The following is a 22,863-nucleotide window of genomic DNA, read 5'->3' on the forward strand; positions in this document are numbered from 1 at the left end:
GCCTTCTGAGAGCTTGTAATCTATTGGGGGAATCTAAAAGGAAACAAACAATAGCAATACATTTTAGGTGCTGTGGTTGCTAACATTTACTGATTGGTTACTAAATGCTGTACAAGATACTAAGCACTTTATATGGATGATCTCATATGCCCTCTAAGAACATGTAGAAGGAAATGAAATCCAAATTTTTAGGATGAGGAAAAGCTTTCTAACTTATCTAAGTGAGGCACTGAAGATGTACAGGAATTCACCAAAGGAAGGAAGGGTCTGAGGCTGAGCATAAAGTTCCATGAGGGCAGGGGGCGCCTGGGTGGCTCAGTCAGTTGAGTGTCCGACTTCGGCTCAGGTCATGGTCTCATGGCTCATGAGTTCAAGCCCCATGTCGGGCTCTATGCTGACAGCTCAGAGCCTGGAGCCTGCTTCAGATTCTGTGCCCCCCCCCCCCCCCGCTCCTCCCTTGCCCATGCACTGTTTCTCTCTCTCTCTCTCTCTCTCTCAAAAACAAATAGACATTTAAAAAAAAAAGTTCCATGAGGGCAACAGGATGCATGGGACTGCTAAGGAACACAAAAGAGGCTTGGACTTATAGGAATGGGATGTGTGTGTTGCTGGAGAAATGAGTCTTGAGAGGACAGGGGAGTGTAGATCAACCAGAACACTCCGATTCATGTGATAAAGTCTGGGTTTCATTCCAAGTGTACTGGGTCACCACTGGAGAATTTAATACTAGGAGTGACACTCTGAGATCTGGGTTCTAGAAGGGTGCCTCCAGCTGCAACATGGAGAACTTTCTATAGTCACAGACCAGGTAGGAGGTTCTGGCATTAACACAGAGGAGAAACAGTGGTGGCCTCTACACAGAGCAGGAAAGGAAGGTGGGAAAGGGTGGATGGAATGAAGAGGTGCAGAGGACGGAACTCACAGAATGTGGTTTGGGGTGAGGAGTAAAGGAAAAACATCTAGAGGACCTCTGCTTGTGTGAGAAGAGGTGAAGCCAGTGCCAGGTACAGAAAAGAGCGGTAGGGAAATATTTGCAGCAAGAGAAAGGGGAAGGTGATGTGTTCAGTTTGGGGCGTTCGGTACCGAATGCATCCATCAAGTAGCGGCAAAAGATTGGTGGAACTTTGCATTGGTAAGTTTTGGGTAGCGGCGAGCGAGGACACGGCTCGGAAGATGAATGAGGGATGGCGTGGCCACGGGAATAGAGAAGTGAGGATCATCAGCCTCCCAGGGGACAGAAAGGAGAGAAGATTGCAAAGGAGAGGAGAAGAAAGAGGAAGAATGAGAGAGGGGACGGAAGGGAAACATTGCTCAAAGATTGCAGGAGTGCTCAGTGCACAGGTCCGCTGAGAAGAAATCAACTCAGAGAGGAGTGGGATTTAGTCAGAGTTGGCAACAGGGAGTGTGAGTTTCCCAAGACGCAGTAGAGGCAAAGCCAGATGTCTGTGGCAAGACATGTGGAGCGAGAAAACAGTAGCAGGCGGAAAGGACAATTTAAGGAGTGTGGCACGGAGGAGGAGGAGGAAAGAGAAAAAAGTAGCTAGAACAAGGAAGGGATTTAGGCATGTTTGATGCAGTGAGAATGGGGCCAGTGAGGAGGGAGGGAAGGAATACACAGATGAGAGAGGACAGAATCAAGAGAACAACATGCCCAAGAATGGGGAAGGCATGGGTCCCAGAGCACCAAAGGAGGAGGAAGATTATTAGCCAGGAGAGTGAGGCATCTTTTTTTCTTTTTCTTTTCATTGTGAAAAGGAGGGAAGGATGGGAGGGTAGATCCAGCTGAAGTCAGGCTGTAGCTCTGTGATCACAAATTCAGTCTGTTCTCATCAGGAAAACTTCCATTTTGCTCAGTGAAGGGGGAAGCAAGGCAACAGGCTGAGGGTAGGGGGCTGGGCTGGCAGGTGATGGTCACAAGTGGCTGCTGTGGAAAGCAAGGAGGCTTGGCCAGGGAAAGCCTGAGAGCCTGGCTGATGTTAGAAATCGCAGAATTAGAGCGTCATGAATTTGTATAGTTGCACAATTTTGCTCAGTATATCTCATCAACCTCTGTACACAAACTGGGAGAAGTAGACAGTGGCCCCAGGGTCCCCGGCTTTAGGACGGAAAGTATGTCATCTCACATGGCACCACCCATGCTCGTCCGGGGGACAGCTTTGGGGGGAGTAGCTGTTTTCATCTTTGTCAACTTCAGGTTGAATGATTCCCAGTCTATATAATCAACACTATTTCCACCTCACTGATCTAGTCCTTTAAGAAGCTGATGCGATACCTCTCAAAGTTTCCATTCTTCCTAACAAATGTGAATACGGTTACACCACTTTCCTCAAGAAAATATCTTCCCCAAGCAGCCAACTGATGAACACACTTGGGGAAGACAACCCACAGAGGCATAAAAAAGAATATTAAATTAGGAGCCAAGAGATCAGGGTTCACAGTTAACAATTTGTTGTGCGATCCCTGATCAAGTTTCTTCACGTCTTCACGATTCAGCGTTTCCTCCGTAAACCATGAAAGACCCATCTGACACACAGGGCTTTAGAGTAAGTGATCCCATGTATCCCAGCACTTGGCACACCGCACGCTTAACAAATGTCACTTTCCTTTCCATTTCTCCTTCTTCCCTCCAGCCTGGAGCTTGTGTGATCCCATGACTTACCAGGAAGGGTACAGAAAACTAAATGCTGTGAGTCTGTAATTTTCAAACAGGTGAGAAAGAGACTATGTCCTAAATTCCATGATAGAAAACTTCATGAAATCATTACTGTTGCTACATGAAATGGGTGCTAGTGTTTTCTGTTCTATTTCATTTTGAAAGAGAAGCTTGTCACAAAGCAATACATTAATTTCATAATCCACTAATGGATTGTGTCTTGCAGGGTAAAAAAACATGGTGCGAGAGGCCTGTTTTTGCACCACTGAAATCAGTCCATGAATGAGCCACGGAATAGAGACGGTTTAAGACCGCTGCTCTAAACATGCATGCAACTGAAATGCATTTCTCCCAAAATTGCAAGAAGGGCATTTCGTCTTATGTTCATGAAAGACTTGGCTTCTTGGCCACCTGGGCTATGAAGAGTCATCTTATCTGACCGTGAACTCAGCACGTGGTCTGCTCTGGAAACAGCCGTGTCTTGGCAGCACTCTACTTACGGGTTATTTTAGTGCTCACTCAGGGTGAACAGCTTAGAGGGCAGGGGATGAGCAGGAGGCTAACAGAGGCAAGGGCAATGAAGGGTCAGCCTTTTGTCCTTTTTTTAGAAAAAAATGCTTACTTATTTTTGACAGAGAGCATGCGAGCAGTGGAGGGGCAGAGAGAGAGAAGGACAGAGGATCCGAAGCAGGCTCCAGGCTCTGAGCTGTCAGCACAGAGCCCGATTCAGGGCTCAAACCCACGAACCGTGAGATCTTGACCTGAGCCCAAATCGGACGCTCAACCGACTTAGCCACCCAGGCACCCCTGCTCTTTGTACTTTTAACTGAAGTGTGGCAGTGGATGCCACAAACACACTTTGAGGGGAAGCCACCGGGCTCACCCCGCTCTCTTGTACTCACCTGCTGCGCTCCAGCCAGACTCTTCCTTTCCTTTGCTGGGATGTCACAATCACAAGCTGCCAGGCCATTCTACAAACGCCATCCCCACTTCTAGAACACCCTCACTGGGCTCACTGCCACCTGCCATCACTTCCGCTGAGATATCTTCTCAGACACTCCAAATCTAAGTGCTCCCATAGCACCACGTACATCCCCAGGACGGCACTCGCATAGTCACCATACACTTATGTATTGCAGGCCTACTATGTGCCAGGCCCTGCTATAGCAGCCAGGGATACAGCTATGGATGAAACACTAGCCCTCACAGGGTTTACCCTCCAGAGGAGGAAACAGGCAGGAAATAAACAAATATATAATACAGTTGCACACCATCATAGTATAAACTGACACATAACAATATACACGCATGATGCACTTGATCTTAGCCAAAAGGCCGAGAAGCGATATATACACGCATGATGAAATTATCACACTGCCTTGTAATTTCCTCTTTACTTGTCTGCCTCTCCCCTACGAGTTAGACAGTACAGTGTGTGGCTCTGGGGCTCATAACAAAAGCTTGATGAACTAAAGTACAGCCATCAACCTTTTGGCTCTCTCCGACGTCCCAAGAATTTGCCTTGTTTTGGTTGCCTACAAGAGATAATCTAGCCTTTAATCTGCAAAAGGTCTGTCCTACACATTTAAGGTTATTAGCACTAACACCATGCTTCCTTTATTCTTGATAACCATTTCTTTTTTTTTTTTATTTTTAATGTTTACTTATTTTTGAGAGAGAGAGACAGAGAGACAGGGAGTGAGGGGGGGAGGGGCAGAGACCGAAAGAGAGAGGGAGAGGGGAGACACAGAATCCGAAGCAGGCTCCAGGCTCTGAGCTGTCAGCACAGAGCCCGACACGGGGCTCGAACTCATGGACTGCGAGATCATGATCTGAGCCGAAGTTGGACGCTCAACCGACTGAGCCACCCAGGTGCCCCGAACAACCATTTATTTCTACATCACAAGGTCCTTCACGTAGGTAGGGGCAACCCTTCCTAGAAGGACCTTTTATCTTTCAAGAGCCCCCCTGCCCTGGTTTCCCTGGTCCTTCAGGGGATGCTCGAATAGTGGTTGCTCTAGTGATTCTGCACTAGAAAAACGTACATAAACAAGGAGAGAGAGGAAAGACCAATGAACTCAGGAGACTCATAGACCCCTGAGTCTAGCGTCAAACAATTTAGTGAAAAGCTCATTGCTTACCACCTCACAACACATGAGGATGACCACTATCAAAACAAACAAAATCCAGAAAATATCAAGTGTCACCGAGGATGTGGAGAAACGGAAACCTTTACGCACTAGTGGGAATGTGAAATGATGCAGCCATCGCGGGAAACAGGATGACGTTTCCTCAAAATATGAAATACCGAACTGCCATTGAATCCAGTCAAAAGAATTTAAAGCAGAGACCTAAAGAGATATTTATACACCCATGTTCAAAGTGTTATTATATATAAACCAAAACGTGGAGGCAACCCAGGCGTCCATGAATAGATGAGTAGATAAACAGAACAGGATACACACACACAATGGAATATTATTCAGCCTTTAAAAGGAAGGAAATTCGGACAAATGCTACAACACATATGCATCTGCAGGGCCTTATGGTGAGGTAAGCAAGTCTCACAAAGACAAATACTGTATGTTTCACGTATACGGGGTGCCCAGAGTAGTCAAATTCAGAAAGACAAAACGAAGAATGGAGCTTGCCAGGGGCTGGCGGGAGGGTGAACGGGGAGTGTTAAATGGGACAGAGTTTCAGTTTTGCAGGATGAAGGAGCTCTGTTGATAGCTGGTGGCGATGGTTGCCCACCAGTGTGAAGGTACGTAATGCCACTGAAAGGTACCTTTCAAAATGGTTACGATGATGAGTTTTGTGGTATGTGTACCATTTTGTCACGATTGAAAACACTTGTGGCGCTCAGTTGGTTAAGCATCCGACTCTTGATTTCGGCTCAGGTCATGATCTCGTGCTTGGTGAGTTCGAGCCCGGTGTTGGGCTCTGGGCTGACAGTGCAAAGCCTGCTTGGGATTCTCTGTATCTCCCTCTCTCTCTCTCTCTCTCTGCCCCTCCCCTGCTTGCGCTCTCTCTCACACAAAATAAATAAACATTAAGGGAAAAACAAAAACCCAAAACCTTTAACTGGTAGGTTGTCCAGCTCTGTGTCAGAGTCAGACATACGAGCTGTTAAGACCTGGGCAAGCGATACAACTTCCTTGAGACTCAGGTTCTTCACCTGCAAAATGAAAGTGGTGATGATGACAATACTAAGCAATTTATAAAAGTGTTGCAAAGATTACATGAAATAGGAATGTTTGTCAAATATAAAATTCTGGGCTTCATACCCGGCACGCAAATGATAAGTAATACTGCATCCATCAAACCATTATTTTATTGCTTTTGTTGGCTCTGATTATTATCATCAATATTACTAGCTTAAAGTTAACATCAACCTGTAGAAGCATGTCCGGCCAAAGAGAGTACTTTAAAAATGGGCTAATTTAATCGCGGAACAGAAACTAATTTCTGAAACTCTGATTCTCCCTTTGCCCCAAGGGTTATGTTTAGATGACAGGGAAATGTGGATTTGTGTATAAATGCCTGATGTGTTAGGATACTGAAAGATGTTTCCTTTATTGCAAGACAATACCTTTTAATTCAACTTTCTGCCTCGATGTGTTTCTGAGTGTCTCATGATCTCTTCCTTAACAGCCAGAATAGGCATGAACAGGCAAAATTTGAAAATGAGATACTGGGGGGCGCCTGGGTGGCTCAGTCGGTTGAGCGTCCGACTTCGGCTCAGGTCACGATCTCGCGGTCTGTGGGTTTGAGCCCCGCGTCGGGCTCTGTGCTGACAGCTCAGAGCCTGGAGCCTGCTTTGGATTCTGTGTCTCCCTCTCTCTCTGCCCCTCTCCCACTCATGCTCTGTCTCTCTCTCTCTGTCAAAAATAAATAAACGTTAAAAAAATTAAAAAAAAAAAAGAAAACGAGATACTGGAAGTTTTACTATAATGGACAGACATGAAGAAGTCAAATGCTGTGCATGACACCATGAGACCATTCTCTCTACTTTCAATTACACATTTGATTTGGGACAGCAAAATTATGTAAATATGAAATCACATGATCCATGTGTGTTCCCTGGGATTTTTCATCATACAATTTTTTTTTTAATTTTAAACAATTTAGGAAAATTACTTCAAAGAAAAAAGAGAAAAGGGTGAAGACTCTAAAAAGGAAACCACCTGAGAGGAAAATATACCCTTAGTAACAGTCACATGCGATTATTCTATCTGCAATATTTTGGGGAGCAAACAACATAATCTGCCAATCTAAAATATGACATGCATTAAAAACAGGAAGTACTAATTCTAATTCCTATTTTCAAGGAAGGCAAATGTCCTATCATGAAATCCTGCATCTCCCCCCCAGAAGAGAGAGAATATATTACAGCCAAATGAGGGACCTTCATAGAAATGACCAAAGACAAATGGGCAATTCAGGGGAGCCTCCAGAACCTGCTCTGAACAAGGGAAATGGAGTCTTAGAGTTGAAAGGGATCTTTGAGATGCTAAGGAGGACGAAGGTGTAAATAATTGTACAATATCCTTGTGTATCTAAAGAGAAATGCCAACAGCAGAAGAAGTGAAAGTTCTAGTAGCTGACCCAGGGATATTCAGAGCCGACTCAAGGGTGTTTCCATCGTAGGGAGGTGGACCCAGCCGGAGGACCCACAAAGAAGCTTGCCCAAGCGCTTCTTGCCATTCTGAGCCACCATGGCACAAGACGGTGGCGGAAGTGAGCATGACACATTGAAGGGTGGCGATGAGAAGTCCTCCCTGGAACTTCACATTTTAAGAATTTACAAGAAAATCACAGGAGTGAAACAAAGGCTGGTGAGGCCGAACAGGTTACTCTTGAAATCAGAGATAAAAGTTTATGAGAGCGAGAAGAAAAAACAACAACAACAACAACCAACAAGATGACTTAATTTAGTCTCAATCACTAACAGGGAGGAATTTCACAGCTGAGGCTTTGGAGGTTTTAGAAGGTCTTCTTCCTGTGCCTTAGGCTTTAAATATACGTACATGCAATCAGCAGAAAAGGGACTAACAACATCAATCTGTGACAGACACCTGCCTCAAACAATGGCACTGATCTCAGAGGGATTTTAAACAGCTGTGCATAAACTTCAAAAGTAATTTGCAACCAAATTGGTAAACGTCACCCTCCTTTGTCACCCTCCTTCCCACTAGACACAGCATTTTTTAAAGAGATTGAGCATCCGCCCCTAAGCCTGCCATTTTACAAGAGTTACCAGAGATAAAGTTAGGGGGAAAAACGAAGTTGGTGATTCACAAGGTTGGGGTGTGGGGTGGGAGAGAGGGGGCCCTGGAGCTAGGAGCAGGGTGCCTTCACCAAACATCCCTGCCAGGGAAGGGGGGCTGTGCTGGTCACCGCTTCTACAGAAGGCTGGGTCCAAGGGGGAAGGTCTAGAGAACCAGTGCAGGGGGTCAGGTGGGCACCTGGCCCTGGCCAGACCTGCACCTTTCCCGCAGGCTTCACCCTCATGGCTGAATAACCTTTTCTTACACAACCTCAAAGGACAAGGCAGCTCAGTGGCAGACTCCAGGCGGAAAGAATCTGAATCTCCAGCGGGGCCAGACCTTTGGGCCTCTCCTCACTCATGCCTATAGGGAGTGCCCAAGCCTTTAGCATGAACAGTCCATTTCACACAGATAACTGGGGCTCTTAAAATTCAATAAAATAAAGATATTTAACTCTACTTTCTTAACATGTGGCCCTGAATGCCGAAATACAGAGAATCTCACTAGAGGTTACAGGATTGAGAACCACACTTTTTTTCCCCCCGTATCTATCACAGAGCCGCCTCACCCTGCCCCAGGACCTTGAAAAGAAATTTGGTTTTGTTTAGAAGTGAGTCTTGGCAGCCCTGCCTGCTGCTCTCGCAAACCCTAAGGAAACAAGACCTGTGGGCAGGTCACCATCTGCATCAACCATCTCTCCTTATAGCATTTGCCAAGGATAAAAAACTTTCCACCTTCTTCCCTCCTTCCCACCCCAGTAAGTCCAGGTGAGAGGGGAGAAAACGAGAAGGAAGTGAAGGCGCCCCCCAGCCCCAGCCTCGGTGGCCTCCACACGGCCAAGGTCAGCTGCGCCCTACGCCACCCGCGCCTAAGATGCCACCGGAGGCAAGTGGCCCAAAGTTTGCTGCGCTCTATTCCCCTGGCGGCCGGGCAGGCGTCCCGCGCCCCCTTCCCCGTTCGTCTCGCAGCGGGACCCGGGCCGGCCTACCCCCGACTCCGCACCCCGCCCCGCCGGCTCGCGGCCCCGGCCCCCCGCGCGGACCCCCTGCCCTCCCCGGGGCCGACGCCCCCACCCCAGCTCACCTACCTGCAGACGGGGCGCCCGGGGTCCCAGGCGTTGCTGCTCGGCGGCGGCGCGGGCACTGGCGGCGTCCCGGCGCCTGCCAGGGGGCGCTCGTGAGCCCGCGGCCCGAGCGCCCGAGCCGGCCCAGCGGACGCCCGCCCAGGAACCCGCGCCCCGCTCCGCGTCCCCTCCCACCGCGCCCGCCCCTCGCCCGCGCTCCTCCCCCGCGCCGCCCTCCCGGGCCCCGGGGACTATGCGGGAGGTCGCGGCCAGGGGCGCCCGGCACCTGCCGCCGGCTGAGCTCGAGCGGACTCCACGCCTCGCCCAACTGAAAATCGAAAACCACCCTTCCGAAGGGAAGGATCAAGGTCATTCGGTGAACAGAACTTCACGGGTTTCTCTTTTTACACTACAAAAGGGCTCATCGACATGGTTCTGAAGTTCTCTTTGAAAGTTACCTACCCAGGACTGTGGGTGCTTTTCTGTCTGGAGGATGCTCTTTTCTACGTTGTGTGCCCTAGCTGCCACTGTATTTTATTTTTGGTTTTTATTTTTGCACCCTGTGGCTTCATGTATAGTTTCCGAAGTTGCATTGCTTTAAAACTTTGACAGCCTCCAAGCTGCGGTATGACCTTACAGGTGCATGTCATTCGAAGCCTTTGCACCTTGTTGGTGATGCTGATGGTAATCCTGATGAGGATGACTGGGGTTAATTTTTCAATCAGGTTAGAAAACTATATATCTGGTTACCAAAACTGTTACAGAGCGATTCTCTCACGATCATGACACTAAATGTTTAAAGTGTACTTGCTTCAGGCTTTTGTTGCTATAATGTTCTAACACCACATTAGTCTGAGAAATATTTTTTTTTTGAGAGAGAGAGAGAGATTTAAAAGGTAAAAACGAGCAAAATCTTGGATTAACAGGCTTCTGATCGTGGATGTATATATAGAGTGTCAGTTGCAAAGGATCTCTGATGGCAGCTAGTTCCCAACTTTTAATTTAAAGATGAAAAACGTAGGTGCAAGTGGGTGTGTTGACTTGAGAAATTCACATTGCTGCTTTGTGGCAGGGAAGCTAGATAGGGCCTCTCTTTCCCCTAATCTCTATGAACTCAGCAAAACAAACACACACTCCTTTTGAGGATAAAGATGCAATGCGTGAAAACTAGCCCCTCTCCCACACTTGTTAATCTCTAGCCATGTTGAACTGATACTCAGGCCAGAATCAACAACAGAGAGGCTGCCTCTTGGAAGATCCTAGCCAGGAAGGAGGTGCGAGGGTAGATGGACTCTCAGAGTGCCGCTCACCGTGGCGTCATGAGAGCCTGGCACATAGTAGGCACTGACTGTACATTTGCTATTGAAATCTGGTGGCGAAAGGTAAGTATGGCTGGGAACAAGGCGGCAGAGCTGGAAGAATTCGCTCCAGTGAGAAGCCCAGCTTCTCTCTGCAGAAGAGAAACTTCTAGTTCGAAATGCCTTCCTCCTGGTTCTTCTCCAGCCATCCCTAAACAGAGCCTGTCACATGGAGAAGAAGAGATGGCCAGCTGTGAGCGTCTGCAGTGCCAGCAGGAAACCCACTCATTCCTGATGGCTGAGATTTTCACTGACCATTTGAGAAAGAGCTTACACACATATAGAAGCTCAAGGAAAGTTCGTGTGTGTTTTTAACTTAGTCTGTGGTCAATGGCTTTTAAAAAGTTCCAAATAATGATGATCATGTACTGAGTGCCTATATACGAGGCAATGTAACGTGTCCATTGCACTTTTGATGCACTGTTCATTTACTCTTTGTAAACGTTATGGTGTAGAAATTATACCACCACCATCATCATCATCATCATCATCATCATCATCATCATCATTTCTGTTTCAGAGATGAGACTAATGAGGCTTACAAGGGTAATGCAGCTTGCTCCAAACCTTACAGTTAATAAAGTCCCAGAACCAGGATTCAAACCCAGGCCAGTGCGGAGCAGCTCGATCAGGCGCTGTTGATTAGTGCCTGCATTCTACAGCCATTCCCTCTGTTTTCTGCTTGGCTTTCCTTTGGACAACTGGTCTCTGGGGACCCGTGCCACTCTACTGTGCCACAACCATGCAGTCTTACCGCTGAAAACCCATGAATCTAAAGACCGATTCTTCTAAAACCATATTCACCGTATATCTAAAAAGAGGATTTTGTTTTTGTTTTGCGTTGGTGTTTGTTGATTTGTCTTGACTCTCCCCTAAGAGCAAAACATCTAAATCTGTTCTTGTTACATGTTAGGTGTTAGGGATACCTCCACGTCTTTTTGATCCCGGCGTCTTGTAGGGCCAGCCTTCTCCTTCCCCAGGCCACTAGGTATTTCTGCTTCATGACCAGACATTGTCTCGTTGTTTTATAAACACGGCTGCTGCTCAGAAGTTCTCCACACCTTTGTTTCCTGGAAGAGGAAATGACACTTCCTGGAGCGGACTACATGTGGGCGGTGAGGTTCTACTCATTGTGTGAAACACACTCAGACTTTTGGTTGTGTACTTCAGTGTCTGCCCTAAAGTTTCCTGGAATGATGCTCAGGACAGACTGTGGTGTGGTTTCACCTTAGCCGGAAGAGGTATGATCCCTTCTTTGGATCCAGAGCGAAGAAATAAACGACGTCAAGAATCCTATCACTGGAGAGATCACAGTCCATCTTCCTCCAACTTGGAATCTGCAAAAGGGAGCCTGAGACACCACCTCGCTTTCATTTTGGACCCAGCTGGCGATTATCTTCTACTTCCCGAAGAGACCACTTCCTGCACCTTCCATAACGGATTTAGGATAGAAACTAAAGAGACGATGTCCTCATTATGAGCCTCGATTCAGAGAAAGAAGGTATTTGGGGGAGTAGTAGGACATGACAAACACAGGCAATTTGAACAGAGGACTATTTAACAAGGCCACTTCTGTCTCTGCAGAAAGTCACCACTCAGAGGGACACTAGTTTGGATAATTTCATGAGGAGTATGGCTGCCCAGCTGTCACTTTGCCAAAGGCCTGGCAGAGATTGGTTTTAAAGTGGTCTTCCTGAATCTCCAGAAGAATCAGCATGGTGTTAGACGACCATGATCTTCCCTACCCAGAGGCCTGAGAAACATGTTGAGTCTTGCATAAATTTATTCAGAAAATGTCAAAATTATTCTAGAAGCTGTAGGTGAAAGTGACAGAGGCAAGATGAAAAACAGGTATTTTAAATTCACAGCTTGGACAAGGGAAAGGGAGATTTCTTTTTTCCCCTAGTCCATCTAACTTTATGCATTCAGACGGGGAAAAAGGATAATTAGAAGCTAGAAATTGTTATTGCATGAAGGGAGCTGTAAACACGGAAGCCAAAATTGTCTCTCCCCCAGGGGAGCAAATAAACCTTGATTCCTACTCATAATAAGATTGACACCAACTCTTCCAAATCAGGAAGGGGAAGGGTCAATACATATTTTATCCGGAGCTTAAAAGGCAGCAGTGTTCATAATGTGGTATTTTTTTTAAAGGTCCTATGTTGTTATGTATGCCTGGTGATGTTAAGCTAGTTTTTAGATCTTAGACAAGGTATGGGAGTAGGTATTATGTCTTCATTTAAGAAAGAGATGATGAGTGACCCAATTTTAGGTGGCTAATATTTTGTGTGCATTTATGACACGTGCCATGGCATGGTGTTGAATACTTTAATTATTTCATTTGACTGTGACAATGAATCCCCCAAGATGGGGAATATCCCCTTCACTTGACAGATGTGACATCTGAGGCTTAGCGATCAAACAAATGACTTGCCAGGCTGTCACAATGAGTGGTGGGGTGTGGCTTGACCCCCGGTCTGTTGACCCCAGATTCAGGACCTTTGCCATTATATACACGGAAACAAGACAAGAGCTGAAATGACAGCCTGCCTCTTGGAACAGTAAAGTCAGTTGTGTGTGTTTATGGATATCCCAACTAACAAGGTATTCTAAGAAGAGTTAACAGATGTATACATGGCCGATTTATAAATCATAATGTGTCAAAATGCCCACTTAACAATGTAGCCATAGAAAATAAAGCAAAATTTAATCTTTAATGATTAGATTTTAATGATTAGAACATCTAGAGGTCATTTTTTTCAACTATTATTATATTATCGAAGAATGAATTTGAACATGATAGTGTCTCCCCTCCATCACCCCCAACGCCATTTTTTTAAGGTAGTGGAGTTTTAAAAACACAATGTTGCTGTCTTGTTTTACTTGTGGCTTCTGAAATTTTATAGCACTGATTTTTTTTTTTAAGGTATCAAGGACAACAGAGAGAATCTAATTGTAACATAAGTATCTGAATCAGATAGCGAATGGTAACATTTTCAGTGTTGTTTTAGCATAGATATACCTTAACACAATAAAGTTTCATTGTGTTTGTAAGTCAAACCACTTTATTCTCTCAATCCCTTTTGTGAAAAAGCAAATACCACACCCATCCCTCCCTACTCCCTTCTTCAACCTGTATCCCTCAGACACACACCATTTATGGGTTTATTTTGACATTAACATGCACACACGCACGCACACACGCAGAATTTATGTTAGACTTCGTAGGTTCCTTCCAGCTTTAAAGTTCTGAAGATAAATGCCAACTAAAAGAAAGTTCTAATTGTCAGTGATGGGAAATGTAATATAATTTGCTTCTAGTACTCATTGCTATTTAAATATATTCACTGGTATAAAAAAATTCAAATACTCTCAAGGAAGTCATACACGGGTAGCACAGGAAACACAGAAAATCATTACTTTCTTCTTTGTGTACATTTTCCTGCCTACACCACAGTCTCAACCATTCACTCTGAAGTACAAATTTTGTGGAACAAAAATACAGGTAATTTGCTTTTTCTCAGTAGTCAGAACGGAGGCCTACTGAGGCTAAATTGATCATATTTGACCGTTGTGTGAGTCAGAGTGACTCTGTTTCACGGTCACACTTTGTCCCCCAACTCAAGCATCTCACCCCTGAAATGTTTGTTGTTAGCCCCAAATGGCAACCCTTGAGACGGGTTATTTCTTTAAACTTATCTTGGCTCATAAAGTTGTAAGCAGATCCAAGCTGGCATTTTCTTTTCTCCTCCTCCTCCTCTTCCTCCTCCTTCTCCTTCTTTTCTGCTTGTTACTCTGCAGAGTCAGCACAGAAAAGAAGTAAAGCACTACATTTGGGGGTTAGCATCTCTTTTGAGAATAGACTCTTTTTTCTAAGTTTATTTATTCATTTGGAGAGAGAGAGAGAGACAGAGACAGAGACAGAGAGACGGAGAGAGTGAATGGGGCCGGGGGAGAGAGAGAATCACAAGTAAGCTCCATGGGTGGCATCAGCACACAGCCAGACACGGGGCTCAAACCCACCAACTGTGAGATCATGACCTGAGCCCAAACCAAGAGAGTTGGAGGCTTGACCGACTGAGCCACAGAGGCGCCCTTTGGAGAATAGACGCTTAATCTCAATTTTATACATTAAACACACACACACACACACACACACACACACACACACATTACCCAGTACTTAAATACATGTATTCTGATGATTTAAAAAAAACCCTCTGTAATATTTAAATAATTCTTTTTAAGTAATCCTATCAATAGCTTTTATTTGTACATTTATGCAACATTTAAAATAATGGAAAGCTAATGTTTTCACACCTCCTGTTTGAACTTGATGGAGATACACTCAAGGACCAAAGCTATACGTCATTGCATAATATAATCATTGTGTTGTGCACCCCAACCTGATGTATCATTCATTGTATTGTTAGCTATACTTCAGTAATAAAATGTTTTTAAAAAATCAAAGATGTGTGTTATCTCAGATTAGAGGACGTGCTTATTTTTCTAAATAGACCATAAATATCACACATTATTTCAAAAATTCTGTCCTATGTTTGTTGTAGTCTAAGAGGAGATATTCACGTGACATCCTGCAGATTTCATAGGGAGAATCGAGTAGATAAAACCTCTAAAGTGCTTTTGATCCCTGGAAAACCTTAAGAAAAGAATGCTGTACTTTGAATAGTGGTATTTTACATATATCAGCTTTGTTAAACCGCTGCGACAATCCCATAGTATGGGTGTTGTTATTCACACTTTACAGATGAGAACATTGAGGTTCAGAGAGGGTAAGTTACTCACACAGTATCACACAGCAAAGGAGAGGCAGAGCTATGATCAGAATCCAGGCGAGGCTCATTGGGACCTCACTAAAACTGCGTCTCCAGAATTCTGGCCAGCATCCGCAAAGGCTAAAAATGGGCAAGCAGATTTTGAGAAGTAATGGTTATTATTTTTCCTATGAGAAAAGCTCCACATTTACTTGTATGCACACACACACATCTAGAAATTAGGGAAAAGTAAAAAGAGAAAAAAGGTTATTCATAATTCCCCCATCCACGGCAATGAACATTTTGGTGTATTTTCTCACTATCTTTTAACTACGTGTAATTTGGGGGAACTTCCTGCCTGATTATAAAGTACTGAATATTCATCACAGAAAATTTGAAAAGCATAAACATGTATATAAAAGAAACTTTAATTCGCTTCTAATCCCTAAATATTTTGTCAAGGAATTACAAATACGTTTTCTAGGCAGATGACTGAAATTCTCTGCTTGCTCTAAATAGGACTAGCTACTTTGCCTTTTACTAAATGACAAAAATTATGTCCCCCCCCCCCACAGTGAATAACACTACTGTTTAAATCTGCCCTTATAATTCCTCAGAATGGCTTTTTTCTTCTTCTTTTCCTTCAATGTAACTTCTTTTAAGAAGTATCCTGTTCAGGGTGAAAAAACCCCACCAACTCCCTGTTTACTAATTGGATCATGCAGTTTTAACTAGAGGGAAAAGCTTTTGGTCAGGGAAAAGCATCTGATCCTGCTTGCCAGATTAAGTAAATACGTTTGGGTGTTACGTAAATCTGGGAGGGCTGCGGAAATGTGGATTAGTTTTAATCACGCTAAGAAAGTTTGTCTCCAGGCAAAAGACAAGAAAGCCGTTGCTTGAGAACCTCTCTTGTCTTGTGACTTGACCAGCCAAGGGAACTTAAAAAGACTTAAAACCTTAAGAACTTAAAAAGGCTTCTGGATGAAACACAGCAAGGTGCAGCAAATTCTAGCCATTACAGCTTGTTATGCGGCTTCCCCTCTCCCTAGGAACGCAGTCGGAAACTTCACTAAAGAAACCAAACAAGAAATCAGGTTCTTGAGGTTATTATGACCTTTGGCACGTTTCGTGGCCTGTCGAAGAATTTAAAAGAATTAACAAACTCTTGTAGGTGGATTTGTTTTTCGAAATCGCTGTTTCCTTGTTGCAGATTCATGCTCTGTCTTTTCCTTACCATTTCATTTGGGCGGAACAGAGACCTCTCCCGTGGTTCTACACTTAAATTCTTCCTTTTATTCCTTAGCTAAAAAAGAAAATTCCAAGAATTCCACGATCTGTTTTGTGACTCCCTGGATATAGTGAGTCCGTGATGTGCCATGGGGAGAATGTGGAGAAAGTGGACTTCTCAAGCAGATTAGTGCCACTTGGGGAAACTCTTTGGAAGCTACTAAAGCTGCTTTATGCATATCCAGTGACCCAGGCTTTCCACGCAATCTACAGAAATGTACACACGATATGCACTAAAAGGTGTATACAACATATTCATTGTAGTACCGTTCATAAGCACCCCACGCTGGAAACAGCTCAAGCACCCATCAACTGTCGAACGCACAATTAAACTGTGGTATGTCACCCAATGGACACGATGCAGCAATGACAATTAACACATCACTGCCATGATGAACTGCCATGAACACTGCCATGATGAACATGAGCATGAACATGTCTCATAATTGTAACGTTGAGTCGAAGAAGCGGGTCTGAAATATACATATTCTATGGGATTTCCTATACATAGAGTTCAAAAATGGGTAAAATCCATTTATACTAAGAGAAGTCAGGATAGCAGTTATTATTTCTGGGCAGGTGGGTGGTGTCGTGTCTGGGAAGGGAGATCAGGAGGGCTTCTGCTGTGGGGGGGGAATTTTAATCACTTGATGTAGGAAGTGGTTACATAAATATGTCCACTGTGTAAAAATTCATCTAGCTGCACATCTGTGGCTTCCGTACCTTTCTTTGTATATCAACCCCAATAAAAAGGTTATGGAAGAGACTAGAAATCACAAGTGTTGGCGAGGATGTGGAGAAAAGGAAAGGACCCTTGTGCTCTGGGTGGTGGGAACCACTTTGGAAAAACAGTTTGGGACTTCCTCAGAACGTTACATAGGGAGGGGCGCCTGGGTGGCTCAGTTGGTTGCGTCTGACTGCATCTCAGGTCGAATCTCTCGGTCTGTGAGTTCGAGCCCTACGTCAGGCTCCGTGCCCGTCGCTCGGAGCCTGTTTCAGATTCTGTGCCTGCCGCTCTGTCTGACTCTCTCCTGTCCGCTGTCTGTGCCAAAAAAAATAAATAAAAAGGTTAAAAAAAATTAAAAAAAAAAACAACGTTACATAAAGAGCTACCATATGATTCAGCAATTTAATCTCTGGGTATTTATCCAAAGAAAATGAAAACAGCATTTCGAAAAGGTATCTGTGCCCCCACGTCCATTGCAGGATTATTTACGATAGCCAACGTATGGAAGCAACCTAAGTATCCACCAGTGGATGGATGGATAAAGAAAATCTCTCTCTCTCTCTCTCTCTCTCTCTCTCTCTCTCTCTCACACACACATGCACACACACACGCACACACACACAAACTGGAATACTATCTAGCCGTTAAAAAGAAGAATGAAATCTTGCCATTTGCAACAACATGGATAGACCTCAAGGGCGTTACACTTAGTGCAATAAGTCAGACAGAAAGACAAATTAGTATATGATCTCTCTTATATATGGAATCTAAAACCAACAAATGAACAGCTAAGCTCATAGAAACAGAGAACAGACTCATGGTTACCAGAGGAGGGAGAAGGGGGTGGGAGAAATGGGTGAACTGTCTGCTGGTTTGGTTTCGTTTAAATCAGTTGCATTTTTTAAAAAAGGTTATTTGAAAACGGAATGCAATATTCTCATATTCATAAAGCCCTTTCTGTATAGCCAGAAACAAGGTTGGCGTCTCAGATAATGGAGAGTTGATTAATTCAGTGAGTGCAGATGTATTCATTCTCTCCCCTTCTCTGTCTCTTTGTGATTCTCTGTCTCATTCTATTTCTCTCTGCTTCTTCCTATTTCTTGCTGTTTCTCTCTTTCTTTCTCTGTCTCTATCTTCCTCTCTTTGTGCTTTTTAGCAAGCCAGCAAATTAAGTTTAATGACAGGGTGACCTCAAACAAATCATTAATACTTCCTGAGTCCTTTTTTTCTTGCTTAATGAGTAAAGGAGTTAGACAAGATGTGTTTTCAGTCCTTCTGACCGCCCCCCCCCCCACCTTGCTAGAATTCTAGGTTCCTGCTCCTCGCCACCTCTTGTTTCTTGCTTTCAATTTTTTTTTTTAAAGGCAAACAAAATATTTTGCAACTTGGGCAAAAGGCAGTTTGTGCCCGTTTCTAAGTGTGATCCAATAAGGAGCGTAAAGTACAAACATGAGTAATTACGACCCCTCCCCATGGAGGTAGCATGTCTGTGAGATTCAAGCATCTTCCATGAAATATGAACAAAGGCCATAGAGACTCGTCTGGAAAATTACTTGAATTAATTAGAGATAAGGTTTACAAAGATATAAAAACCAAGGATTGATAAAGAATAGCAAAAAGGAGGGCTGGCTGATGAGAATTTGTCTGCTTGTCTTTTGAATCGTTCAACTGCACTTAATTGTACTTCTTTACGGCAGGAGCTGAAAATATTGATTTCAAAAGAAGAGTGGCTACACTGCAGATAAACCTCTGTTAGCTTGATATAAATACCCGTTTGGGAACCCTCACTCTCGTTTATTATGGCTTTTTCAAACGAGGAAGCGATCGGATCTGTGGCAAGCCTCCCGAGCGATTGGTAAAATCCTGGTTGCTGGAGAGGCAACCCCCCCCCCCCCCCCCGCTACAGAGAGTACATATTTTCTCATCAGGTGTGCATTAACCAGACAACACTGAGTTTCTACAAGTACCAAATCCAGGGTCAGGCGCTGGGATAGGAATCGTTCCAGGAGGAGGTTCAAGCTGGAGAGGCCAGCTGGCCAGAGAGAAGAGAGGGGCATCGCAGGAGGAAAGGGACTGGACGGGGGAAGGTCCTTGCCGTCCAGAGTGAAAGGGACCACAGGCTCCCCCGGACCGGCTCCCTTCTCCTCCCCATCACGTAACCCTGCGAGCAAGATGTTCTCCGGTACAGGGGTGGGCGTCTGTTCATGACGTGGTCCTGGGGGTGTTTCTGGTGTTGCTGAGGAACTCAGAGAGACAGAGGGAATTTTCAAGCTATGCTTTTAGGAAAATATAAACGTCAACTGATTTGGTTTCTGACTCTCAGCCCTCGACAAGTGTCATCACCTGTTTTGTTACCTTCAACCACAACTACGTCTTGATTATAAGAGGCTCCCTGTGACATTTGAAGTTCTTGCTTGCGTGGCAGATGCTCAACACATTGAAAACACTTCTTTGCTCCCGTTTACCTACCTCACAGGTAAGAATTAGTTTGAGTAAGACACGTGGAAGTTTGCAAAGCACTCCAGATATCACCCGCCTTTCTAATGTTTTCCGCTACGTTAAGAATACAGGCAGCTGGTCTGGTGGAAAGTGTATGGACTTAAGAGCAGGAGAAGTCCAGATTCATGACTGGGCTTCACCGCTGACCAGCCATGTGGATATTGGGGGGTCCCATCTTCCTGGGTCTCAGTTTCCTCAGCTGTAAAATGAAGCAATGGACTACATAACGTTCCTTGAAATTCAAAACAATCCATAAGGTGGGGCACCTGGGGGGCATAGTCGGTTAAGCATCCGACCCTTGGTTTCAGCTCAGGTCATAATCTCCCAGATCGTGAGTTCAAGCCCCCACCTTGGGCTCTGGCTGATGGTACGGGGCTTGCTTGGGATTCTGTCTCTCCTTCTCTCTGCCTCTCCCCTGCTGTGTTCTCTGTCTCTCTGTCTCTCTCTCTCTCTCAAAGTTTAAAAAAAAAAAAAACTTAAAAATCCATAAGGTATCAGATAACCTTACTTTTTTTTTTTACTCCAGATAATTATATCGATATCGATCAGATAATTGATTTGTATGCATTGAGATTGACTTAAAGTTACATGTCAACTGACTTGAGTTTTTGCAGCAGAGGAAGTCATAAGTAAGACATTTCCATTTCCAGTGACAGCTACCTGGTATTTTAAATTCTTCCATTTCCTTATTCACCCTAATGTTTTCACTAAAACACATGTGGTTTTCAAACACAGGAAAGAAAACATGGTAACCTGTGGTTATAATTTCCACTAGAAATTAGAAAAAAAGTATAGCTCAGAAAGAGTGTTTGCGGGGAGTTCCTTTAAACATGAAAGCCTCTGCTAGAAGCGTTTTTTTTTTCTTTTTTTTTCTTGAGAAGAACGCTGTTAATTGTTGCGCGTTTCAAAAGTTGTTGAAAATAGGGCTCAACTGCCTCAGTGCTATGGCTCCAGGGGACCCGTGGCCACACGGCCGTGAGGGCTTCAGGACCTCGGGTTTGCAATCCTCCAGTGTATTTGTAAGCAGCTACTTGTTTCTTCTTTCAGTCGAAGTTCTGGAAAACTTGGAGAGAATGTCTTCCCGGGAAACCTTACCCACTTCCCACACAGCTCCGTGTGTCCTCAGCAGACCCCATCTGGAAGCAAATTGGTCCACTGGTGGTCGCTTTTCTGCCCGCATTTGACCTTCATGGTTATTCTCACGACTGGCTCTGTCCTCCGCTGTGATCAGCTGAATTTATAGCACAATCAATTAATTTTTCAAGAAGTATTTAAGGAGCACCAGCTAAGTTTATGACGGATTTCACAGGGAATCAGAAGGAAATGCGAAAGACCAAACCAGACAAAAATCCGTTGCATTTTCTGAAACGTAACCATCGAAGACTGTTAGAGGTGCCGAGTAAGTTTTATGGAGATTCTGTTTTCACAAGACTATTATTTTAACTTTGGGAGTCCTCCCTTCAGGTGGCCGGGCTACCTTGCAGTGAGGGCGAGACCCCTTGACTGAATCGTTGGTTCGAGAAGCCGTCTGCTCAAGCTGCCAGAGAAGAACGCATAAGCGGAGGAATAAATACACGATAATTAAATGTTTTTCTCACTATCATGATGGCGAGTCGCCTTCCTGAGTAGGTAAAGCTCCTTAGTGTGTCAGGAGGGGCAGACACAGGTGATTTTCACATGTGGGTTCAGTTGTAGAGGGCAACAGTGACGTAGGTGTAACAAGAAAGCCAGAGTGACTGTTGTACGTCTGTCAAGCTCTTATCTGCCACAGAGCGAGATGCTATCAGCAGGTGCGTGTTGGTACACAAGCACAGATGTGTGTGGTAAATATGTCTTCGTGTCAATGCAGGATGGCGACGGCCAGGTCCTCCTCGGCGGTGTTCCCCTTGCTCCATTACAGTGTGTCCTCAGCGCAGTGGCCGGAGTGGTTCTGCCCACACCCCAGGCACCCCCCACCCCAAGCCCCAGGCACGGGTGCCACTCCCCTGCCCCAGCCCTGCAGGGGCTCCCTTCTCACCCACACTGCAGCCCAGCCCCGCCCGATGCACCCACCACACTCAGCTCCCCACACTGGCCCCGTCACGCTCCTCAACCTGCCAGGGAAGCCTCACCCCCTCTGGGTCTTAGCGTGGACATCCGTGTCTCGGTGGGTATTTCCACAATCACACTGCAGCCCCTAAGACCTCCTATCCATCCATCCACACTCTTCCCTCTATGCCCCCCTTCCCACTTTGGCCCATGGGCTCCATGTAAGCAAGAGTATTTGTTTTGTTTCGTTTTCTATCATATCCCCAACAACCTGGCACATCATAGTCACCCAAACAGTATTTGTTATACGGATGGATTACTCAAAGGCAGCTAATCACAATACATTTATACATAAACGAAATGCACTCACTTGTATATTTATGTGAACGAGTTGGATGGCTGTAGATTTACTTCATTCTTTCACAAGTTAACACATTTGCAAGCAAAAACAGGGGCGCCTGGGTGGCTCAGTCGGTTGAGCATCTGGCTTCGGCTCAGGTCATGATCTCCCAGTCTGTGAGTTCGAGCCCCGCGTCGGGCTCTGCGCTGACAGCTCAGAGCCTGGAGCCTGCTTCGGATTCTGTGTCTCCTTCTCTCTCTACCCCTCCCTGCCTTGTGCTCTCTCTCTCTCTCTTTCTCTCAAAAAGAAACATTAAAATTTTTTTAAAAAGAAAACACCATAATTTTTTTTTTTCTTTCAGCACAGAGCCCAACGCGGGGCTCAAACTCAGGGACCGCGAGATCATGACCTGAGCGGAAGGCAGAAGCTTAACTGACGGCCACCCAGAGGCCCCTAAAAAAACTTTTTTTGTCAACAAAGAGCAAAGTCTTTACTTTAAATGGGATTTCTTCCTTGGGAAAATTGGGGTCAAATTACCTCCATAAAAATGAGCAATAAGTCAATGAATATATTTCTTCATTGACAATTACCCAATAATGCTGGGTCAAGGAATTACTATTTTCGAATAGTTTGCTGCATTTGTTTGCTGTGGCTGCTGTCACAAGTTAGTACGCACTTAGCAGTCTGAAACAAAACGAATGGGTGAGCTCGTGGTTTGCATGAGTGGGCTCTCCAGGGAGGGACTCAGCTGGTTTCTCTGCAATTGGGGTGTTGGGAGGCTCTGGAAGATTCTACTCCCGGGCTCCTTCGGGCTAGTGGAAGAATCTGGTCCCTCGCAGATGTAGCACTGAAGCCTTATCTTC

The 22,863-nt window shown here is 45.0% G+C and overlaps 1 protein-coding gene and 1 long non-coding RNA gene across 2 annotated transcripts in view; one reads left to right on the forward strand and one right to left on the reverse strand.

Moving 5' to 3' along the window:
* Positions 1 to 9,084, reverse strand: part of PRKCQ (protein kinase C theta) — a 217,588-nt gene extending 208,504 nt beyond the window's left edge. The window contains exon 1 of the mRNA XM_030321044.1: positions 9,011 to 9,084. The gene's annotated coding sequence lies outside the window, so the exon portion shown is untranslated. The remainder of the gene's footprint in view (positions 1 to 9,010) is intronic.
* A 2,143-nt stretch (positions 9,085 to 11,227) lies between these two features.
* LOC115518486 lies at positions 11,228 to 14,069 on the forward strand. The gene is made up of 2 exons (XR_003970282.2): positions 11,228 to 11,845; positions 11,929 to 14,069. It is a non-coding gene; the product is annotated as an uncharacterized LOC115518486 (long non-coding RNA).
* Positions 14,070 to 22,863: the final 8,794 nt, after the last annotated feature.

The sequence above is a fragment of the Lynx canadensis genome, chromosome B4, assembly GCF_007474595.2.
Source record: "Lynx canadensis isolate LIC74 chromosome B4, mLynCan4.pri.v2, whole genome shotgun sequence".
Taxonomy (NCBI): Eukaryota; Metazoa; Chordata; class Mammalia; order Carnivora; family Felidae; genus Lynx; species Lynx canadensis.